The sequence below is a fragment of the Pelodiscus sinensis genome, chromosome 15 (assembly GCF_049634645.1).
Source record: "Pelodiscus sinensis isolate JC-2024 chromosome 15, ASM4963464v1, whole genome shotgun sequence".
Taxonomy (NCBI): domain Eukaryota; kingdom Metazoa; phylum Chordata; order Testudines; family Trionychidae; genus Pelodiscus; species Pelodiscus sinensis.
Window position 1 is genome coordinate 40,592,001 of NC_134725.1, and position 21,271 is coordinate 40,613,271.

Genomic DNA, 21,271 nt, shown 5'->3' on the forward strand with positions numbered 1-21,271 from the left:
AAAAAGCCTGCCAGGAAATCACTGTAACGTGCACATTCTCCCACAAAGGGCCAGAGCACAGTAAGAAAGCACTAGTGCAGGAACAATGGCGTTCCCTTTAACAGGTGCAGGCCAGGAGTTTCTCCAAATGAGTGAAACTGCAAAGTCTAATTAAATATGGGCCTCCCACCTCTGGAGCTCTGCAGCAGCCATGAATTATGCAGTTCACCTACATGTCAGCAGGACCACCATAGTGATGAGTTATCCTGTGTGTAATCTGATAAAAATTAAGATACACTCAGCAAAAATTGAGTGTAATATGATCCTTTCCTTTTAATAAACAATTTCCAGCACTGTGGTTTGATTGTCTCTTCTGCATTCATCCCTTCCTGTGCTCTCTTGTCACCTTAGGCAGCCTAATATAACGGCTCTTCAGTATGGCCTAATACGGGAATGAATAAACAGCCAAGCTGGCTGCATTAACCTACAAGCTGTGAGACAGTGCTGGGTGTCTGTTAAATACTACCTGGGGGATATTTTCATGCCATATGGAATTAGAAGCTAGTGCTTTCACTAATGCCGGTGCATTCCACAAGGTCTGCTTTTTGGCATTTAGATTAATGCTTGAGACAGGGAGGAAGAAGTTGCCATGTCTCACACTGACTCCCTCTTCTCAGTCTGAACAAATGACGGATGGCAGAGTGCAACTCCCACCTGGGAATGCTTTCCAACACTCCTTCAGATCCTGCAACCTGACTCTGGCTTCCATAACAAGCCAACTGCTTTATAACCCCAATCCAGATGCTCTTCAGACCCTAAGAGAAGTGGATCATTTGGGCTCCCTCCTTTTCATTTTCATGTGTCTTTTCAAAAAATGTCTTGAGTGCGTGGGGGAAAGAGTCGACCTCTAGGTGAAAGCAGGGTAGATTAGTTAGAACAGAAGACTGGGAGTCAGGAGAGGTGTCTCTGATGCTTCCCTCCTTGGTGGTTGTTTCCACCCTGTGAAGTGGGGACAGTAGCACTTTCTGCCCTTGATTCGTCTGGATTTGAGTGCCTCCAGGGGCAGGCGCGCTATGCGGGGGCTAAGTTGAATCACTCTGTGCTCAGTCTCGGTCTTGGAAACACTAGTCTGCTTTTAAAAAGAAAAGAAAAATGTTGCCATTTCCTTCCCAATACCGGCCCTCTTAATGCCAGCCACAGAGAATTAATATTTTGCTGCACTGACAGGACAAGCATAATTTTCTTGGTAGAAATAGAAATAATGGCTGGAACATGGACATAACAGTCTCCCCAGTTAGTCTACCATTGTTTTTTGTAATCTGTAGGAGACAGGAAATAACTCAATCTACAAGTTGAATTGTAAGGAGCAGAACACGGTCTGAACTTCCCTTTACCTACAGCAATTTCCAGAGTCTAGTAGCCTTCAGAGGACAAATCTCTGATACCTTCTTCACGTGTATTGTATTTTATTTATTCCGTACACTGAAGCTGTAGTTAGTACCCTCATGCCAGCGACTTGTCCTATTCCAGGGGGGTTAATTTTGGTCTCCTTTGTACCACTGGCAATCAGAGTTACTCCGTGGGAGACAGAATTAGACCTGGAACTCTCAGTACAGGCTGAAAAAGAGCCACACACACTTGCTTGGAGTGGACGCTGACTTGTGACAAGAGGTCAGGTGTGAACAGGGCGACACGCCAATCAAAACCAGGGGATGGAGAGGGAAAGTGATCCTCTGAGCCCTGCTTTGTGCCCTGGTGAGTAAAGCCCTGAGTGAGGGTAGGACACACATCTCCAGGGGCCTTAGCAGCCTTCTGCAAACCACCTAGGAAATGAAATGGGGTCACAACAAGAGCTGCAAATGGAACCCAGTGCCTCCAGGTCCCCCAGACCTGAATGTACAGAAGGGCTTTTGGGATCAGAGCAGAGAAGCCTCATCTGAAGGTGACTGTTCATACAGCACCGTCAGCTGGCTAGAGAACCCAGAGCCCCTGCAGGTCACAGCCACGAGGCCTAGAGCCATCCTGTGCCTTCCCAAGCCAGGCTGCCTCCGTACGTGTGAACATGTGCTCTGTGAATCTCTGCACACAGTCCGAGGCAGTGGTGTGCAATGCTTTCTTGTCTGGAACATGAACCCTGCATGCTGTTTTAAAAGAGAAGATGTCCCTCTAAAGGGCATGCTGGGCCTGGTTCTTCTGGCATCGTGCTAACTCTACTGACTTTGGAAAGTCACAGAAGACAGGAGAGATTCCAGAAGACTGAAAAAGGGCAAATCTAGTGCCCATCTATACAAAAGGAAATCAAAACAACCCAGGAAACTACAGACTAATCAGTTTCACTTCTGTGCCAGGGAAGATAATGAAGCAACTAATTAAGGAATTCACCTGAAAACACCTGGAAGATAATAAGATGAAAGGGAACAGCCAGCATGGATTCGTAAAGAACAAATCATGTCAAACCAATCTAATAGCTTTCTTTGACAGGCCAACAAGCCTTGTGGATAAGGGAGAAGTGGTAGATGTGGTATACCTAGACTTTAGTAAAAAATTTGCTATAGTTTCATGTGACCTTCTTATCAATAAACTACGGAAATACAACCTAGATGGGGCTACCATAAGGTGGGTGCGTAAATGGTGAGATAACCATTCTCAGAGAGTAGTTATCAATGGCTCACAGTCATGCTGGAAGACCATAATAAGTGAGGTTTTGCAGGGATCAATTTTGGAACTGGTTCTATTCAATATCTTCATCAATGATTTAGATGTTGGCATAGAGAGTATGATTATTAAGTTTGCAGATGATACCAAGCTGGGATGGGTTGCAAGTGCTTTGAAAGATAGGATTATCATTCAAAATGATCTAGACAAACTGGAGAAATGGTCTAACTGAAACAGGATAAAATTCAACAACAAATGCAAAGTGCTTCACTTAGGAAAGAACAATCCGTTTCACATATACAGAATTAGAAGCGACTGTCTAGGAAGGAGTACTGCAGAAAGCAATCCAGGGGTCATAGTAAACCACAAGATAAATATGAATCAATAGTGTGTCAGCATTGCAAAAACACCGTGCATGTGTGCCAGTTGTATGTGATTCTGGGATGTAGTAAGAGAAGTGGTGTAAACAAGATCCAAGAAGTAATTCTTGTGTTCTACTCTGCATTGATTGGACCTCAGCTGGAATATTGTGTTTAGTTCTGGGTACCACATTTTAGAGAAGATGTGGACAAATTGGTGAAGGACCAGAGAAGAGTAACAAAAATGATTAAAGGGCTAGAAAACATGACCTATGAGAGAAGACTGAAAGAACTGGGTTGATTTAGTCTGTAAGGGTATGTCTAGACTACAGGCTTTTGTCGACAGAGGCTTTATCAACAGATACTGTTGATAAAGCCTCTGTCGGAAAAGAGCATCTAGATTACAGCCAGTTCTATCAACAAAGCAAGCCGCTTTTTTGACAGACAGTCTAGATGCTCTCTTTTGAAAAAGCACAGTGTGGATGCAACTGAGCCTTTTATCGACAGAACTCTGTCGACAAAAGGCATTATTCCTTGTAGAATGAGATTTACCGCCATCGACAAAACTGCCGCATTTTGTCGACTTACTGTTGACAGAACGCAGCGGTAGTGTAGACACAGGTATAGTTTTGTCAACAAGGGTGTGTCTAGACTACAGGGTTTTGTTGACAAAAGTGGACTTTTGTCAACAAAACTATATCTGCGTCTACACTGCTGCTGAGTTCTGTGAACATAACGTCGACAGAACTCAGCAGTTTTGTCGACGGCTGTAAACCTCATTCTACGAGAAATAACCCCTTTTGTCGACAGAGTTCTGTTGCGTCTACACTGTCATGTTGACAAAGCGGCTTGCGTTGTCGACAGAACTGGATGTAGTCTAGATGCTCTTTCAGTATCTGTCGACAAAACTTCTGTTGACAAAAGCCTGTAGTCTAGATGAACCCCAAAAGTCCACTTTTGTCAACAAAACCCTGTAGTCTAGACACACCCTAAAAGAGAAGAGTGAGGGGGAATAGGATAGCAGTTTCCTCATACCTAAAAGGGTGTCACAAAGAGGAGGGAGAAAAATTGTTCTCTTTGGCCTCTGAGGATAGAACAAGAAGCAATGGGCTTGAACTGCGGCAAGGGAGGTTTAGGTTGGACATTAGGGAAAACGTCCTACCTATCATGATGATTAAACACTGGAATAAACTGAATAGGATGGTTGTGGAATCTCCATCCCTGGAGATATTGAAGAGCAGGTTGGACAGATACCTGTCAGGGATGGTCTAGACCAGTGGTCCCCAACCTTTTTAGGTTGTTGGGCGCCAGGGGGCGTGGCCGTTTGCCCGCCGGGCGCCAGGGGGCGGGGACCGGGGGCGGCCCCCCCCATCCATGCGCCCGGGGGCAGGGCCCCACCTAGCCGCGCGCCCGGGGGCGGGGCCCCCCCATAGCTGCCCGCCCGGGGCAGGGCCCCCTCCAAGGGCCGCGCGCCCGGGGCTGGCGCTCCCCGCCCCCCCTCCCTCCCGCCGAGTGCCCGGAGCCGGCGCTCCCCCCCCTCCCGCCGAGTGCCCGGAGCCGGCGCTCGCCCCCCTCCCGCCGAGTGCCGAGGCACTCCCCCCGCAAGAGCCCGTGCGCCATGTGCCCGGGGCCAGGCCAGCCCCAAGCACCTGGCGGGCGCATTGAAATGCCCCCACGGGCGCCATGGCGCCCGCGGGCACCGTGTTGGGGACCACGGGTCTAGACGGTGCTTGGTCCTGCCATGGGGGCAGGGGACTGGACTTGATAACCTCTTGTGGTCCCTTCCCATTCTAGGATTGTGACTTTGATGAAGTCTTATCTGCAACTGCACCTCCCCTTTGCAAACATTGCTGTGCCTCGTGGTTGGGCTTCTGCTCTAGGTATGGCACTGGGGCACACTGATGGGTGACTGCCTCTAGCCACGGGTTGGGGCAAATATCCCCACATGTGCTGGTAGAACAGTCAGATGCTGAGGACCTGCCTGCTGGAGTCTCAGCGAGATGACTGGCCCTCCCTCTCAGGAAGAGCCCCAAGACTCGAAAAGGCAGCTGCTTTTCCCTCTTAAATTCAGCTGTGGAGCCATGCGCAAAGGCCCCCCTCCTCTCACTCACCGGAGACATGAAACCTTTTGGGGAGGTCTTGCGATGCTGCAGGCCCCTGTGGCGGCAGCAGACACGTGACATGTAGCCCTTCCTCTGTTCTACATCAGCCCAGGCAGCACTTCACTCAGCTGCCTGGGGATGGAAGGAGCTGGCTGACTTATGCCCTACCCACGCAGCAGTGATGCCGGGGAGAAGTAGGAAATGACCTGATGGAAGGGGTGTGCCTTCACATGGCCAGGGCGCTCATAGTCTCTGCAGCTCCTGGACTCTTGGATGGGCTTAGAAGCCAGGAACTTCTTTGGCTGGCCACACAAGCACCGTTCCTGTCCCCAGTCAGCTCTCAGACCCAGACCTGAGAACTGCTAGCCTTTCCTCTGAGAACACAGGGACTGCCACCCCAGCACACTGTGCACCTCCCCGCTCCCTGCCCATCCCAGCACCCATCACAAGGGCCTGATCCTGTCTTGTTTCATGCCAGCAAGAGGGCTCAGGGACGGTTGAGTTAACAGCACTGAGGTGACTGGGCACTGGGCTTTCTCAGTGGCTGGCCTGCAGCAAACACACACACACACATAGGTTCCCAGCGGCCAAGAGTGCAACCAGTCAGACATCCCAGTGTGCCTTTAAATATACTGATATGCAGATGTGCCATTGTTCTAATAAATCTTGTGTGTGTGAGAGAGAGGGAGGGAGGGAGGGAAGGAGAAACCAGCACTACTTCTAATACTGCAATACAGCCACTTAGCTTCACATTTGAAAAAATGGTCATTATCAAGAACTAAACTAGGGGGCTGTGTCTAGACTGGCCAGTTTTTCCGGAAAATCAGCCACTTTTCTGGAAAAACTTGCCAGCTGTCTACACTGGCCGCTTGAATTTCCGCAAAAGCACTGACAATCTCATGTAAGATTGTCACTGCTTTTGCGGAAATACTATGCTGCTCCCGTTCGGGCAAGTCTTTTTGCACAAAACTTTTGCGCAAAAGGGCCAGTGTAAACAGCTGAGATTTGTTTTCCGCAAAAAAGCCCCGATCGCAAAAATGGTGATCGGGGCTTTTTGCGGAAAAGCGCGTCCAGATTGGCACGGACGCTTTTCCACAAAAAGTGCTTTTGCGGAAAAGCGTCCGTGCCAATCTAGACACTCTTTTCAGAAAATGCTTTTAACGGAAAAGTTTTCTGTTAAAAGCATTTCCGGAAAATCATGCCAGTCTAGACGTAGCCGGGATGTTAAAAAGCGGTTAATTATGTAAACGTGTAATCGCTAAATTTTTTAATGATTACACGGTTACATGCTGCAAGCTCTGCAGTAGAAAGCTAATACTACAGAGCCCACAGCACAGGGAGGCAGTCAGATCCTCAGGAGCGGGACCAGGAGCCTGCATGTAACTATTAACAGTAATCATTAACCCTGGCTTACTGATTAACCGTTTAAATGGTTATGCCACTACATCCCTAAGCTAACCCCACACTAGCTAGTGTCTGTATGATGACGCTAATAGCTGTAATACTGGGAACAGGCACTTCTAATCGGCATAGACATCACAATAAGATTGCATGTTCATATACTTTGGCTTATTGGAATGGCTCTCACATATGGAGTGTATTAAAACCTGGATTCACCATAAGCCAAGTAAGAAAATGTTCAGCTTATTATGCCCCCAAAGACCAAGAAGTTTCTAGATTCCCAGACACCTGTGGACAGAGTCTGATTCCACCTGCACGAGTATAAGCCCAGGAAACCCCACGGAAGCCAATGGAGTTTTGTTGGATTCATGGTGGGGTAAGATTAGGATCTGGCTCCTACCCTTTAACACACGCAAGCAGCAAAAAGGAAATACCTCATTTCCCACAGACCAGTACACATAAGCTCAGACACACTAGGGCCAAGCATGTGCTGTCTGCTCTGCTCCCCGGTCAGAGCTCTGGCTAGCATTTGGGTTTCTTTGCCATGAGCGTTCATATCTGAAAAAGTCATCAGCCTGCCTGTTCCTTCACTTAGGAAAAAAAAAAAAAAAAAAAAGGTCACTTCAGGGCTTGTGGGGGTTTTAAACAGAGGAGCACTCTTGATTTTTGACATTGTGCCCCAAGATTATAAAAATGCTGTTCAAAACCCAGACCAGTTGTCACTGCTAATGAGACCTCTGTTAATTTATTTCTGTACCTGGCTATGCCTGCATACAGGGCTTTCTGAGACTGCTTTTCTCCCAGCTTATATGTGCTTATACTAATTTCTCCCACCAATGGTTAAAGTTTCCGGTAGCATGCTGAACCCTGCGCCTCTGACTTCGTGTGTATTTATTTCATTGATGTTGTTTCCAGGTGACATCATTCCTTTTTCATCATTTTTTACCTACAAGTTATTCTGCATTGGCGAATTTTGGAATTAAATTCATGACAGAAGAATCCAGTGACATTCTCCCATTTCCACAGTTCAGTTTATCTGTTTGACATCTTCCCACAGAGATCAGTTCATACACTTGTCGCTGCTCTAACAAGGTGAAGGCAAAGTTATTTGGTTCCTACCAGATTTTCAATTCAAGGGAAAGTTTTGCAAGTCTTCAAGAGAAACATCTGGTTCCAGGGTCACATTGGTTCCTTCCTAAATACGACCACTGACTCTTCCTATTACAATGCTGAGAACCTGTTTATTCAGAGGTTGAACAAACAGGCACACTGCTAAAAGCCTTCAGAACGGCTGCCCTCACTCCCTAGTCCTTGTGATGAGACAGTAACAATGACTAACTGATGAGGAGAAATCATGCTAACTAGCTCTCTATGCACACAAACCACAGGAGGACTGAGTACAAGCAGGGAAACTTTCAGCCCAATGGGTCCCTTTTTTTCAAAGCTAGCTCTAGAGCTCATAAAAAGCATTTCCCCTAATGACTATGGTATTCCTGCTGTGAAACTACAGCACTAGGCTTCTGAAGAGAAAAAAAGCAACCAGAAAACAAAAATAATATTTTACTCAGTACATCCCATGTGATATTTTTAATTTTAAAACCACCGACAGATCTCTGGAGCATCAGCCTTTGCTGAACGAGGTTATTCTTTCATCTCCTATGAAATATGGTGCAGTTGCTGTCATTACCACTGGTTTTTCAACTGAAAAAAAAAAGCAGCCTGAGCTGAGAAGTACATCATGCAAATTTTTGAAGCTCTGTATGTCTTTTCCCCTTATTTTCCCTACTTACAGGTCAGCCTACAGAATAGAGAGAACTCAATAATGGTGTCCCAGTGGAGTCTGTACTGGGACCAATCTCCTATTCATAAATGATATGGAAAAGGAGGGAAATGGTGGGGTGGCAAAATTTGTATATGATACAAAGCTACTCAAAATAGGTCAGTCCAAAGCAGACTGCTAAGAGCTATAAAGGGCTCTCACAACACTGGGTGACTGAACAAGAAAATGGCAGATGAAATTCAATGTTGATAAATGCAAAGTAATGTACTTTAGAAAACATAATCCCAGTGATGCATAGAAAATGATGGCGTCTAAATTAGCTGTTACCACCCACGAGAAATATCTTGGAGTCAGTGTGGATATTTCTCTGAACACATCCACTCCATGGGAAGCAGCAGTCAAAAAAGCTAATAAAATGTTGGGATTCATTAAGATCAATAGAATCAATAATAAGATAGAAAATAAATTCATGGTACATCCACAGCCTGAAAACCACGTGCAGATGTAGTCACCCGTTCCAAAAAAAGATATGTTGGAAATGGACAAGGTTCAGAGAAGCGCAACAAATATGATAAGGAGTATGGAACTACTTTCTATAAAGAGAGATTAATAAAACTGGAAATTGTCAGCTTGGAAAAGAGACTGCTAAGGAAGTGATATTTCCTTCTCAGAACACAAGAACTAGGGGTCATCCCATTAAATTAATAGGCAGCAGGTTTAAAACAAAGAATCATAGAATCATAGAATCATAGGACTGGAAGGGACCTCAAGAGGTCATCGAGTCCAGCCCCCCGCCCTCAAGGCAGGACCAAGCTCCATCTACACCATCCCTGACAGATGTCTATCTAACCTGTTCTTAAATATCTCCAGAGAGGGAGATTCCACCACCTCTCTTGGCAATTTATTCCAATATTTGACCACCCTGACAGTTAGGAATTTTTTCCTAATGTCCAATCTAAACCTCCCCTGCTGCACTTTAAGCCCATTACTCCTTGTCCTGTCCTCAGAAACCAAGAGGAACAAATTTTCGCCTTCCTCCTTGTAACACCCTTTTAGATATTTGAAAACCGCTATCATGTCCCCCCTTAATCTTCTTTTTTCCAAACTAAACAAGCCCAGTTCATGAAGCCTGGCTTCATAGGTCATGTTCTCTAGACCTTTAATCATTCTTGTCGCTCTTCTCTGTACCCTTTCCAATTGCTCCACATCTTTCTTGAATTGTGGCGCCCAGAACTGGACACAGTACTCCAGCTGAGGCCTAACTAGTGCAGAGTAGAGAGGCAGAATGACTTCACGAGTTTTGCTTACAACACACCTGTTGATACAACCTAGAATCATATTTGCTTTTTTTGCAACAGCATCACACTGTTGACTCATATTCAACTTGTGGTCCACTATGACCCCTAGATCCCTTTCTGCCATGCTCCTTCCTAGACAGTCGTTTCCCATCTTGTATGTATGGAACTGATTGTTCCTTCCTAAGTGGAGCACTTTGCATTTCTCTTTATTAAACCTCATCCTGTTTACCTCTGACCATTTCTCTAACTTGCTAAGGTCATTTTGAATTATGTCCCTATCCTCCAAAGAAGTCGCAACCCCACCCAGTTTGGTATCATCTGCAAACTTAATAAGCGTACTCTCTATCCCAATATCTACATCATTGATGAAGAGATTGAACAGTACGGGTCCCAAAACAGACCCTTGAGGAACTCCACTTGTTATCCTCTCCTCAGTTGTTTTTCCCTTCAGTCTTGCTTCCCATGGGACCTTACCTACAAGTTCTCTGAGCTTATCAAAATCTGCCTTCCTGAAATCCATTACCTCAATTGTGCTGGTCTCCCTTCTACCTTTCCTTAAGATCATGAACTCTATTATTTAAAGGAAATATTTCTTCACAACTGTGGAGTTCCCTGCCAGAGGATGTTGTGAAGGCCAAGACTATAAAAGAGTTAAAAAAGAGCTAGAAAAATTCATGGAGGACAGTCTCAGTTAGTCTATAACTTTAAAAAAACAAACAAATGAGTAGTCCTGTGGCACCTTAGAGACTAACAAATATATATAGGGTTTTCATGAGCAAAACCCACCTGTTCAAAGAGGTTAGGTCCATCAATAGCTATTAGTTAGGATGGGTAGGGATGGTGTTCCTGGCCTCTGTTTGCCAGGCTGGGAATGGGCGACAGGGGAGGGATCACTGGATGATTCCCTGTTCTGTTCACTCCCTACGGGGCACCTGGCATTGGCCAATGTCTAAAGTCACAATATGGGCTAGATGGTCTGACCCAGTATGGCCATTCTTATGTTCTCACGAAAACCAAGAAAAAGCGACTTGCCAAGTCTCTGTAGAAAGAGCATTTATGGAGAGGAATGTGTTCAAATTGCTAGCACCACCGTTCAAGTTAATGTAATTACCTGATTGACAATTTGTATGTGTTTTGATCATGTAATTGGGTTGCAAAACCTTAGCTGTGTGGTTTTAATGGCCATGTCTGATTGTTATGGAAAATGTTTTGAAATAGTGAGGGAAAGCTCTGAAAGACTCATCCGGTGAGCAAAGGCCTTACTTTTGATGTTCCGTGTATGCTGAAATCATTCGCTCATGGCAGTGAGATAAAATTGCACCGTAAATACTACCCAGGCAGGTTGCCTATCATAACCAGAATGGAAACCATCTGGCTTCTTCCTCATGCATTCATCATGAGGGAGACAGTCAGCTCTGAAGTAGATGGGTGAACATACAGATTCTGATGCTATGGGAGACACCATACTACAAGGAAGCAGGGACAATATCATCTGAGCAGATACCATGAAAGAGTCCTGGACTAGAAAAAAATCCATGGGTTCCATGTCACATACGAGAACCTTTCATGCAACACTGTTTGCCATCAAACAATTTCTCCAGCATTTTTCTGGGTTCCTTTGATTTACCTTTTCACAGATAAAGATTAACAGGCTCATTTCTACACCGAATGGCGATCAGTTTCCGAAAGGAGCCCTGTTATCAAAGCACAGTGGTCGGTAGCAGGGCCCTAGAATGGTTTCCTTTAGGTACCAAAGTTTAGATTTCTGTGTTACCCAGAGGAGCTGCTGTGAAGAGAAGAGATTCTATGGAACACGAGACAGACTCACTCATCTCCATCCCATAAACAATGCAGGTGATGACATCATTAATCAACAACATTCCCATTCTCTGAGGGTCACTCAAGGCCTGTGCAGAGGCAGGAGAGGAGAAGATTTGAACAGCATGGCAGAGCCTTTAAGGATTATGTCAAGTGGTAAGTCGTTTATTAGTCTCCTGAGCTGCCAGAAAACGTCAGGTCTGGAGGAGCAGAAAGTGCCGTGTTCAGTGTCTCCTGACTCACCGGGGGCCAGGGCATGAGCAGAACCACGCAGGGCAGCTCACAGAGGGGGCTCTCAGGGACAGGCAGCCTAGGCTTGGACAGCGCCTTCCCCTCCTCTGGAGAAACTGAACTGACTCCCTGCACAGGGACGTGTCAGCTCTGGAGGTGCAAGGCAGCAACAGCTGGATTTGCACTTTCCCACAGCGACCGACCAACATTTGCAAGGCTTCTTCCCAGCTTTTCCTTCTTCCCTACTGAACTGCAGCCCGAGTAGTCCTCTCCTCCCTTGGGTGATGGCCACAGATGTGTCTGCCTTCGCTGACAATGCTGGTAAAGGCTGGGGCCTCATCCAAGCTGTGCTATACACCCTAGGGCTGCGCTAGAAAGCAGCACCCCCTCTCCTCAGATATCCCTCTTCTCTGCCAACACTCCCCTCTTCTTTTCTTATACTGCTCTCTTGTGAACAGGGGAGCTTTCAAGACAGAGGACGGTCCCTTCCTGCTACTCAGTCCAAACAGATATGCCAAGAGCTTCCCCAGGCGCAGACTCTGTGTGGTGTCCAGCTGCGTGTGACACAGTCATTGCAAGGTGAGCACAAGGCTGCACTTGCAATGCACCATATCGGATACTCCAGTATGCTAAGCTGGCCCCTGGGAGATCTGAGCAAAGCTGCAGGAAAGGTTGCATGGCCGCCTGCACAAGGCTCACAGTGCTCTGATCAGCAGTTGTGTTGAATTTTCCTGGGTGAGCCAAAGCATCTGCAATTAAATTCCACCTTCATTTGAGGGTCAGTCATTGTTGGTTCAATGGTCACTTTAGGTGATATTGTGCCCCTTGGCAGCACCCTCCTAGACAGTTACAGGTCAAAGAAGGCTGGGTAAGAAGGGACACTTCATTTCCATGTGGGAGAGATTCTACAGTGTCTCTTTCCCTCTCTGTATCTGCACCAGCTGTTCCTTGTCTTGATGAGAGAGTTTGTACAAGCACATAGGGAAGCCAGACCCACAAAGGCAGAAATAAGCCAGGAATCTAGAACAGCCTTTCCAAATGTTGTCAAAACACAGTGCTTTTGCTGAATTCACTGTCAGACTTTGCTGCTGGAAGATGCAGTGAAATCCGAGATTACAGACAACTAAACTCTTCTAGAGACATTCCAAGATTGACAGTGTCCTGGAAAATGCACTTCAAGGAGCAATCTTGCAATGGCTGTGGCCATTTCTGACCCGGCATTACCCAATGCTGGGGATGGATTGGATAGGGAACTATTTTTGAAACAAACAACAAAACCACGACTCACTTTTCAGCTTTCCCACAGAAAGCTCTTTGTCATCCTGTGCCCATTCACCTATGCAAAGATGAGATGACATCTCTGGCTAAAGGCCGGCAGTCTGCACCTCTTTGTCACTTTTAACAAGAAAATAATCGTGCGGAAACATTTGAAAAACAAATCTGTGTTGACACTCCTCATCTGCTAGGTATATTCTGTGAAAGGAAGAAGTACTGCATTAGTGCTTGGCCTTCTCACCTTTACAGCATTGGAGGAAAAATAAAGAGAGAGATGCCCAAAAAGCTGATGCAAGAATAATGAGACCAGGTGGCATTTGGAATGAACAGCAAGGTTGCTCTTCACAAAGGCTCCCAACAAGACACTCAGAGGCCATAACTTCCAGAGGGAGACTGTGAGCAAAGCAAACTGTTGGCAGGGGAGGCTGTGCACACCTGACAGACAGCAGAGCTGTCTAGCGCATTACTATACTATAAAAAAATGAGATCAGGGATAGCGCCTAGAAAGGCCAGAACCATCTAGTGCCGACAGCCTATCTGCAGCCATTGGTTTGGTCTCAGTCTGCAGACCCAAGGAGTCACCAGGACAGTTTGGGATGACTTGCCATGAATGTCTCCTAGTCACTGATGGCGTGGAGCTCTGGAACACTAACATGTTCTAGGCCACGAGCAGAGCAGAGACAGGAAGAAGAGAGGTGTGAAGGAAAACACGAGCTGCTGCACCATGCATCAGAGATTCCAAAGGGCGACCTGGCTCACCGTGTGCAGGAGTTTGCACTGAAGGGGCAGATGCAGATAAGCCACATCATCTCTGGCCCAAACAACCCCAACCTGCCACATCCCCCTCCTGAGGAAGGGGGCACCCTCAAGCTGAGATTCAAGTCTCTCCCTTCTGGAGCATAGTATTGTTCAGGGCACTTCGAGAACCTATTTCAAACCTGCAAGGTCCTGAGCAAGAGGCTGCTCCATGCTGCAGGCTGCATGCACTACTGCCAACTCCCTCTCACTGCCTTTGTGGTGTCACTTCACCTGCAACGATGTCACCCCTTGCAGCCAGCCACTGTTCAGTGCTGAGGCCATGCCCTCGCTGACCCACATTCATGGCTCGGGAACTGCCCTGTGGTACTTTCATTTTCTCTTCTCTATCGCTTGCAGACAGGAGCCTCCTTCCTGCATGTCAGGGCTGATCCCCACTTGCACTCCTCCCATCCGTCACCCCCCCCCCCAGCATTATCAGCTGCTGCTTTCAGTCCAGGCATGCTGGGAACAACCCTGCTCTGTTCTCATCCTCCAGGCACAGAGCATCAGCAGATGTACACTGTGCTTCATCTGCTAAACACTCAGCGACCTTCACAAGCTGAGAGTCCCTTCACGAGACCATAGTGTAAAGTAATGCACATCGGGAAAAATAACCCCAACTATACGTACAGTATGATGGGGGCTAATTTGGCTACGACAAATCAGGAAAGAGATCTTGGAGTTATCGTGGACAGTTCTCTGAGAACTTCCACGCAGCGTGCGGCGGCGGTCAAAAAGGCAAATAGGATGCTAGGAATTATTAGGAAAGGGATAGAAAATAAGACCCAGAATATCTTACTGCCCCTGTATAAAACTATGGTACGCCCACATCTGGAATACTGTGTACAGATGTGGTCTCCTCACCTCAAAAAAGATATTTTGGCCTTAGAAAGGGTTCAGAAAAGGGCAACTAAAATGATTAGGGGTTTGGAACGGGTCCCATATGAGGAGAGGTTAAAGCGACTGGGACTTTTCAGTTTAGAAAAGAGGAGACTGAGGGGGGATATGATAGAGGTCTATAAAATCATGAGTGGTGTAGAGAGGGCTGATAAAGAAAAGTTATTTATTAGTTCCCATAATAGAAGAACTAGAGGACACCAAATGAAATTAATGGGTAGCAGGTTTAAAACTAATAAAAGAAAGTTCTTCTTCACACAGCTTGTAGTCAACCTGTGTAACTCCTTGCCAGAGGAGGCAGTGAAGGCTAGGACTATAATAGAGTTTAAAGAGAAGCTAGATAATTTCATGGAGGTTAGGTCCATAAAAGGCTATTAGCCAGGGGATAAAATGGTGTCCTTGGCCTGTGTCTGTCAGAGGCTGGAGAAGGATGGCAGGAGACAAATCGCTTGACCATTGTCTTCAGTCCATCCTCTCTGGGGTACATGGCACTGGCACTGTCGGTAGACAGGATACTGGGCTAGAAGGACCTTTGGTCTGACCCAGTATGGCCGTTCTGATGTTCTAGAATCCTAGAACTGGAAGGGATCAGTCCCCTGCCCTGATGATTTTCAGAGCACACAGCATGCACGGGTCCCCCTGCATTCCCACTATGGGGGCTATGCTCAAGCCCCTGACTTTTGGAGGTAGAATATATTCCCATCGGTAGCCATCTGCATGTGCTATTGCATCGCAACCAATGTCCCTCTATCCACAATGTACAGACGTGAAAAGCCTTTTGCCATGTTCCAAGCAGTGCTTGCTGTCCTGGAGACTGGCCACTATTGCGGGTTACATTCCCCCCAAATCATTGCAAATAGCCACCTGAGAAGCTGGTGACACTGAAGCCTCCCATGGCCTCGGCCAGGCCCTTCATGTGGAAGTGGAAAGAGGAGGCCAAAGGGTGCAGTAGATGTGGACTACACAAGGAAGCTGGCAAGAAAAGCCTGTCTGATTACCACATGGGAACATTAGCTGCTTTCATCTTGCAAGGAAACCCAAGGCCCTTCTCCCCAGAGTCACCCTGCAATTCTTGGAAAGGCGTCTTGTAACAGGAACCAACAGTTTGTGCTACATCATCCCCTGCCTAAAAAACCCTTCCAAGCTGATAACGCTCAGGAAAAACAGCCTGAGTAGTTAACACTTCATCAAAGCCTCAGGTCCCAGCACCCTGTGCATTCCTTTCCTCACCGAAAAGTCATCATTACTCATTTCCTACTGGCTTGTAACAAGGTGTGGGTTGCTTGGGGTTTTGTGAAGAGTTCAGGCTTGCTCCAATCACTCTCTCAGCTAAGGGGGAAAGCTGCCTGAGCTGCAGAGCACACCAAGGCTTGCTGTTGAGCTACGTAAATGCACACGGGCTTTCCAGCCCCAGGGAAGGCCCTGCAGCTGCAGGGAAACACACTGCCATAGACAGATGTCAGTAATGTAACAAGGAAAGGGATGGGAAAGGTTCTGGTGCCCCAGGCCCCCTGCTTTCTCAGGGGCATAGAGAACACACACCGGATATCAGTGGGCAATTCCTGTGTGTTGCTCCGGAGGGCAAGAAAACACCAAGAGTGCTGTGGGGACAGCCAGACCCACTAGTGTCTTGACGGATGGTTCCATCGCTGTGAAGATAATGGTCCATTTCCTCCATGCTCAGGATTCCAGCCAGTCATCACTCCCTTTCCCAGATGACTCCCTCCCAGCACAGCCAGTGGCACCAGGCACCCTGCACAGTTGGCAGCAGTATACCCTGTCAGTGGGGGGTACATGGAACAGAGACGTGGGGCAGAGCTGAGATGGCAGTGCATGGCTGAACACTAGCTGCAGTAATGGCAAGGCATGTGCTTGAGGGTGGAGGAGTAGCAGGTATGTCCTGTCAGGTGACTTCACTTCTCATTCCCCGGCTTCTGTGGGTCAGTGTGGCATATGTCGTAGGGAGCAACCCTCGCTGCCTCACAATGAGTGTGTCAGTGCAAGCGATGAAAGGTCACGCTGCTGGGCAGGGCTAGGAGTGTGCAAGTCTCAGTGTGGCCACTTTGTGCACTTACCTTACAGAGACTTGCTGGAATAACGGCCAGGCGTATAAAAGCAGTCAGCCCAGCAGGCGAGAGTGAGCAGTAAAGCATGACGCCTCCAAAAACTCAAATTTATTTAGCTCTCCTGAAACTCATGGTTATCTGCAGTCCTGCACCCAGCAAGTCAGGGGTACGTCAGAACTAGCACGAGAGAGGCAGTGGGTGAAAGAAGATGGATCCACGGACAAACAGGAAGGTGAAAATTATGGACTCTAGGAAATGTTTGGTACTGGTTAGCAAATAAGCCTGTCGCTACAGAATGCTAGGTCATCTGCTACCACTCCTGGTTTTATTAAGTGAGGTGGCTAAGAGCTTCTTCAAAAACAAGACTTTGTGGCTGAATCCTTTTTACTCTTGGTTTTCTAGCAGGTCAGTCCCTGCCTGCCCAGTCCAATGTGCCTGGTCCTCTTGTTTTCCTGCCAAGTTTTTATTGTTCCCATACCTCTCTTAGAGCTGCTTTAACATCTCTTCGGGGGGTACAGACAATGAAGAGACTTCTGTCCCAGATGGGAGCAGAGGATGGGGCTGGGTGGCTCCGGCTTGCAGTAGCAGGTTATTGAAAAGCAACACACACACACACACTCTCTCTCTCTCTCTCCTACAGCTCCTGGGACTCCCCTCCCTGGAGCAAGGCTGCCGTATAGCACAGAGGAATGAGCTCAGCCCAAAGGGCATCTAAGTGGATGCATCACAAAGACAAAGGATCCCCCCTTTCCTGCCTGACCCTCTTGTCTCTGGTGTGCTGCAAACTGTGAGTTTTGGAAGGTAGCAAAAGAAGAACATGGAACTAAGGGGCAAGAGGGACTCATCATATTTCTAAGCTGGCACCAAGGAACAGGGACTGGTGATGGGCCAGGGGTAAGTTAGTAGTTGTGTATAGCACAACAACCGCTTTTCAGAGTCCACTCCTTGTCTTGCCACACAAAAGCCCCTGGAATTCTGCCCCTCTACTCCCAGCATAATGCATCCCCAGGTCAGACTGCAGCTACCATTAGAAAAGCAGAGTGAAAACAATCCACCATATGTCCCAACGTCCTGCTCCAAATGGAAAAACACCCGGAGGACTCTCTAGCATGGACTGTCTCTCTTCAGGCTGTGCTCACACACAGGTAAGAGAACACAGGAAACATCTGATGGGGAAACTTAAAAAACAGCGAATGGCCCTGCAGCAGCTTAGAGACTAACAAAAAATGTAGAAAGGCTCATGAGCTGCCATGGGCAAACCCCACTGATGCTGCAATCTGCATATACTCCTGTTACAATCGGATGCAGTGTTGTTTACGAATAGCATTGTATAACAATGGGATGGGCACATGTAGAAATACTGGAGGATGGGCACTTTGTATGTTGGAACAAAACAGTGGCTTGCCCATCATACTGACCTGCTCTCATTTCAGCTGTCTCCTTACCAAACCTTTCTGTCCATTCTATGGGGAAAGCAACAAAAGGCCCATGAACACCTATGTGCTAGAAAGCTAGTGAGAGAAACTGCATCTTCAACAAGTGGTGCAGCCTGCCTCAAAGAGGCCATCCTGTAGCCCGACTAAGCTCACACACAGGCTGCATAGCTCCTAAAACCTTTACATTTAGCTCTCTGGTTTAGCTGTGCTTGTAACTAGCAATGGGTCTGGTACCACCGAGCTTTGGGGAAATCCAGTTCCAAACATCATGTCTTGTCATGATGATTGCTATATACTGAATTCAGAGGGTTGGAGTAGATGACTACTGAGTTCCTTCCCCATCTTACACTTCTATGATTCTATGAATAGAGCCAAGATTGTGGACCTCACCCTAGTGCCCTTGTTTTCTCTTTGCAGCCCATTTCTACAGATAATGCTCTTGCCTCATTTTTTGCCCATATGGGATAGGATTTTAAAATTACAGACACTGTGCCTTGTGCTCTGTAACAGACTGGGTGTGTCTAAACTACAGGTTTTTTTCGAAAAAAGTGGCCTTTTTGCAAAAAAAAACTTCCCCTGCTTCTAGACTGCTGCCACGTTCTTTCGAAAGTAAATCAAAAGAACCCAGCGTTTTTTTCAATCATGGACAACCTCGTTTTATGAGGAAGAGCGCTTTTTTTCGAAAGTGCTCTTTTGAAAAAAGGCGCTATGTAATGCAAACTGTGCTTTTTCGAAAGAGAGCATCCAGACTGCCTGGGTGCTCTCTTTCGAAAAAGCGGCTTGCTTTTTCAAAAGTACTGGCTGTAGTCTAGACGCTCTTTTTCGAAAGAGGCTTGCAGTCTAGACGTAGCCTGTGAGCACAGCAAGTGAACAGGGAGTGCACTGGCCATGTCCCAGCACAAGCAGGGGCTCTTACCCATCAGAACAGTGTATCTGAAAATGGGCTCAGCTGTGGAGACCAGCAGGCTGCAAACTCATGGCATTGTTTCTCACTGTTGACCCAGAAAGGTAAATATGGATTTGTTCTGCTCTTTTACAGGTTTGTCCTTAGTAAACATTAATTCTAAAAGTTTTTACCCTGCATAGCAGCCTGGGGACACACATCTACATACAGGCAAGAAGAGGGAACCTCCTCCCAACATCTCACTCAGCTCAGCTCAGACATCTGGGAAAAGGAGCTTACCGCAGAGCTCTGCAGAAATCTTAAAAGGATCCATCCGAGTTATTGCTCCATTGGGGAATCTCAGCAGTCAGACAGGGCGGGCTCTGTTCCATGTACGGAACACTGGGTCAGCTGGAGACCCGGGGGAGCACATGGAAAGGCTCTGCAGACCCAACAGGATAGGAGACTAGGACTGAGACCAGAGGACAGCAGAGGAACAGAGAATGCACCCATCCAGTTCTTGGCTTCACACAGATGTTGCACTTGTTTAACTTAACTATTTTTAAACAGCTGCAGATCCCCGTGTGCGTACTTATTTCCATTTGGGAATGTCTCTTTTCAGTTTCACTTGCAGTGATGTGAGCCAAGCCAAAAGCATGGTTCCCTACGAAATAAGAGTGTCCACACAGCTTTTTGCACTTGTTTAACCAAGTTAGTGTAAAATCACCTATTAAGTTACACTGCCACCACTTTCTCACGCAGACAAAGCCTCATGTTCTTCTGCATGTAGCAGAGGCGTTATTCCAGGCGGATGGAGTGGGATAAAGGTGAGAATTTACATTTCCAACAGAGGGAAATAAAAAAAGCAAGCAGTGGAAGCTCTATTGTTTGTATAAAACAACACAGGATTCAAAGCTAGGATACACACAGCAGGGGTCATAGCCACACAAGATTTTTCCATCAGTGTTTTTTAATTATATAAAGTAGGACATCTCCATCTCAAATTCAAGTTCTTTAAAATTTTATCAGAGGAGAAATGCATTCCAAATCTTCATGGTCCTTAAATGGTTCCTTTTTAATTAATAATTTCCTGAACTTGCTGCACTTGATTCCCATTTCTCAGCAGGTCCTTGTGCACTGGTACCCAACAAATAAACCATCTCTATGTATTAACACATTGAGATGTCAAAGTAAGGAATCCAAGCGTATGTCTAGACTACATGGCTCTGTCGCCAGAGCCATGTAGATTAGTTTACTAGACATACCCAAATGAAGCGAGGATTTAAATAATCGCCGCTTCATTTAAATTAAAATGGCTGCCGCGCTGAGCCGATCAGCTGTTTGTCGACTCAGCGCGCTAGTCTGGACGCTCTGCAGTCGACATCAAAGGCATTTGTTGACCGCCCCGTTATGCCTCATGGGATGAGGTTTACTGAGGCGGTCAACAAATGCCTTTGATGTCGACTGCGGAGCATCCAGACTAGCGCGCTGAGCCAACAAACAGCTGATCGGCTCAGCGCGGCAGCCATTTTAATTTAAATGAAGCGGCGATTATTTAAATCACCGCTTCATTTGGGTATGTCTAGTAAACTAATCTACATGGCACTGGCGACAGAGCCATGTAGTCTAGACATACCCCAAGTGATCTCATTACTTGCTGAGTAAAAATTACTATGAACCTTGGGAAATAAATCACTTGTTCATAGAGTAGCTAGGATGGGAGACAATGTTTTGGAGCAATTCATAAATTTCAATCTCCGTTACAGAAGGTGGCAGTGTATGCAACAGCAACTAGTAATTTCTATTCTGTATTACAAAAAATGAAAGGAAAAGAAAGCACAGAGAGGCACTGCTTTATAGCAGGTTGGAAATTCTAGTCTCTATTTCATGAAAGCCAATTCAGTACTCCCCAATGTGTCAAATAGCAACTCTCTGACACGTGCCGAGGAATAAGAGCCAGAGTACAGAGAGACAGTTTAGAGGCTGTGAAAATAAGTTTCTGCATAACGGCAAAAGTTTGTGTTTTCTATTTTGCAGTAAGAAATTTGCAGTTCTTAGAAATATTATTCCATGTAGTAGAAAGATGCCTTCCTCAGAGTGAGTCAGGAGGCTAAATTCTCTTCTCAGTACAGCAGGAACACGGGGTCAATTTCAGTAATGCATCCTCCAGTGTTAATGGATCTTGTTTGGTTTCAGATGAGACTGGGTAAGAAAATTTCTCAGCTGACTGTTGCCATTATGTGGATAGGCCACATTATGTAGTTGTGTTGTTACCATTGTTGTTCAAGGAGTG

The 21,271-nt window shown here is 46.6% G+C and overlaps 1 protein-coding gene and 2 long non-coding RNA genes across 3 annotated transcripts in view; 1 reads left to right on the top strand and 2 right to left on the bottom strand.

The window, feature by feature from the left end:
* The window catches only part of LOC112544769 (transcriptional activator MN1), a 219,474-nt gene that overhangs the window by 27,006 nt on the left and 171,197 nt on the right, over positions 1–21,271 (bottom strand). The gene's annotated exons all lie outside the window — the stretch shown is intronic.
* LOC142818530 (uncharacterized) lies at positions 8,069–12,898 on the bottom strand. Its single transcript, XR_012896038.1, has 2 exons — positions 11,202–12,898; positions 8,069–8,197 (listed from the first exon to the last, which is right to left on the bottom strand). It is a non-coding gene; the product is annotated as an uncharacterized LOC142818530 (long non-coding RNA).
* LOC112544770 (uncharacterized) lies at positions 11,472–17,403 on the top strand. The gene is made up of 3 exons (XR_003088097.2): positions 11,472–11,548; positions 12,082–12,202; positions 17,300–17,403. It is a non-coding gene; the product is annotated as an uncharacterized LOC112544770 (long non-coding RNA).